The sequence below is a fragment of the Myodes glareolus genome, chromosome 6, assembly GCF_982192425.1.
Source record: "Myodes glareolus chromosome 6, mMyoGla1.1, whole genome shotgun sequence".
Lineage (NCBI taxonomy): Eukaryota > Metazoa > Chordata > Mammalia > Rodentia > Cricetidae > Myodes > Myodes glareolus.
The window spans coordinates 3,568,578-3,571,621 of record NC_142031.1 but is presented as its reverse complement, the minus strand read 5'-3'; the positions used below and the strand labels follow the sequence as shown (position 1 = coordinate 3,571,621).

The following is a 3,044-nucleotide window of genomic DNA, read 5'->3' as shown; positions in this document are numbered from 1 at the left end:
GGGCTGAAGGGCTCGCCTTTCATTGTGATTTGGGGAAGAAGTATTGGGTTGGCCTGTGAAGGTTCCGTAAAGGAGGTGGCTGGGAACATAGGCCTGGACCTGGACGGGTTGTACAGGGGAAGGGTACTCACAGGTCAGTGGTTCTCTAGCTGGGAGTGAGCCCTGGAAGAGGCAGCTTCTCCAGGATTAGTCAAAACCATCAGAGCAACAAAACCCACCAGACAAGCAACAGCCACAGCATAGAGCGAGCCGCCAGTTCCTTGTGGTGTGGGGAGAAACCAGGGCTTTCCCTTCAAGGCATGTTTAAAGAAGCAAAACCTTCAAGTTAGGGAATAGGCCTGCTTCTCTCGGGATGTCCGTGGCTGGCCCAGCCCCTAGAGGACATCTTCTAATCTTACCTGTGAGGCAGGGAGCAGGAGCTCTCGCACACTTCTCAGCGCAGCCTTGTGAGTGCCGCAGATCCCAGGAGCAGGGCTCACACACAGGCTGTTCACTAAAGCGGCCAACGCGGAGTAAGAAGGAAAACGAAGAAAAATGAGCAGAAAGAAAAAGATCCTGCAGGCCCATCAGACACGAATCCTTCTAGAAGACATGTCTCAGTCCTGGGTGGGGGTGGGAGCATACAAGAACTTTGTTGGTCTACCTCAGAATGGCCTCCACCCTCTGGAAGGAGACCGGGCTTCCCCTTACCAGCAGCCATGTACTTTCTGGTGAGTGTGGTTACTTTCCAGGAGGGATGGGAGGCACCAACACCCGTTTGTTCTTGAGCCATATCTACAAGCAGATGGAGAACTTCCCGGGTGCCAGGGAAGTCAGTGGACAGGTGCAGGCGTGTTAGGGGAGGAACACCGCCTCAGTTGACCTGGAAAGGCCAAGTCATGGGGAAAATATTTGCAAGGTTGGCCATACCAGAGAAAGAAAAGGGACTATTTTTGTGTGTTGGTATACACTTGTGTGTGTGTGTGTGTGTGTGTAAGTGTGCACATGTATGTATATGTATTTGGAGAACAGGGGTCAACCAGGTGTTATTCCTCTGACTTGACCCTGTTTGTTGAGACAGCGTCTCTCACTGACCCAGCATGGAGGGCAGTCCACGCTGAGTAAGGCGTGTGTCGCCCTGGGTTGTATAGGAGAAGGTAGGCTGAGCAAGTCATAGACAGAAAGCCAATACATAGTATTTCTCCATGGCCTCCACTTCAGTTCCTGCCTCCAGGTTCCTGCCTCGAGTTCCTGCCCTGACTTTCTGAAATGATAGATTATGATATGTAATCGTAAGCTGAAACAAACCCTTTCCTCCCCAAGTTTTGGTCGTGGTATTTCATTACAGCAATGGAACCCTAACTAAGACCGCAGGGCAGAAGTGACTGGCTTTGTATGGTGAAAAAGGACAGTGAGGGTGGGGTGTAAGGTCTGGTGTCAGCATGAGAAGCCAAGAGACCCTGCAGAGCCCGAACATGGTGCCTTAGTCTTTCCAGGCTGCCGTAACAGCTCTGTAGGCTGCGTGGTTTAAACAAACCATTTCCCCACAGTTCTGAAGACGTAGATTCATGAGCAGAACTGCCCGCCTGCCCTGACTTGAGGATGATGACCTTGTGGGGTCCTCACATGGCATCTCTGTGTCATAGTGAGATCTCTGATGTCTTTTCTTATGCCTCACTCATTGGCTCTCATGCTATGATGTCATTTACAATTCATTGATGATGTCATTTACAATTCATTCATAGCACTTGGAAGTCTTTGTGTTAAGCCGGTAGAAAAAGGGTAGAGTCAGTTGCAAAAATCAACGCTCTTTTGCAACCCAGAGCTCATTGTTAAGTGTGGGTTCTGATCCACCTAAGAAGGGCCACGGTGCTCAAGACAACTCAAAGAGATAAGGTTTGTAAGAAGAATAAGCCGATAATAAAAACAATGTATTCCCCAAAAGCCCTATTCCTAATGTAGTCCTGTTAGGGCTGAGACTCTAACGCATAAATGGGACGGGATGCAGCCCATCCCAGGAATCAGGGGACCAGTGACTCAAGCATTTGGTCTCTGAAGCTGCTCTCAGTCACCTCCAACGAGTTATATGACGCTCTCATGGTTCCTAGTGATGAGTCTCTCTTGAGCACAGATGACATTTTGGAACCTCGGCCATGTTTTCTGTAGTGATTACACAGCAAATGTAGTCAAATGGCCCCACTGTTTACCATTGCTGGTCTGAGCCAAGGGTGTCTGAGGACCTCTCCTGCTTATGCCATCTTGGCTAACTTCAGGGACTGGGGGTGGGCAGTGTAGCCTGCTAGCTTAGCCCCTTTCTGACTCGGGGGTGTTCTCCAACAGGCAGAACACTCACAAGCGATGCCTGTGCCCATGAAGTATCTTCAAGCATGAATTACGTTCCTTATTAGCTTCAATCGCCTGTAATCGCTCATCAGACTCATTGCTTTGAAGTGTGAGAAAGGATGTTTCAAATGAAACATTTCAGTCGCTTTAATTGCGCTCGGAGTAGGCAGGAGCACTGGGGTCTGTGTTCAGACGCGCAGGGTCTTCTGCCGCACGGGCTCCATCAAAGTCCGGGCCGCTCTGAGCTTTCAGCCAGCGCAGAGGAAAACAGCAGAGGAGAAAGAAACGGCAAATCAAAGCAAGGAAATCCCACACTGCTGGCACCCACAAGAGTGTTCTTGGGAGTCAACATTGCTTTCATTTTTAGTTTGTGTTTGTTTTCTACACTGGTTGCTTCTGGTATTTTGCACACATTTGGAAATTCTAGCCTGAAGTTAATGGCCCTGACCTGTTTCATGCCTCACAGTGTTAAGGGACAGTTTCCTTGGAGCCAGGAAATTACAGCAGAAGGGGGTAACTCATGTTCCACCTGGGGTCTCAAACGCCCCACTGTCTGTTGTGTCCACGAGGGCTCCTGAAATCCTGTGGACTGGACAAGCGAAGCCCAGTTGTACATTGGGAGCCTTATGTTACAAGGCTGGGGACACAGGACAACACAGTACCTGTCTTGCAAGCGAAATAAAAAACAGATGTGGTGGTAGACATTCCTAATTCCAGCACCA

General features: G+C 49.5%; 1 non-coding gene across 1 annotated transcript; it reads left to right on the top strand.

The window, feature by feature from the left end:
- Positions 1-1,722: 1,722 nt before the first annotated feature.
- LOC125389670 (small nucleolar RNA SNORA40) lies at positions 1,723-1,848 on the top strand. The gene has a single exon (XR_007228512.3). It is a non-coding gene; the product is annotated as a small nucleolar RNA SNORA40 (small nucleolar RNA).
- Positions 1,849-3,044: the final 1,196 nt, after the last annotated feature.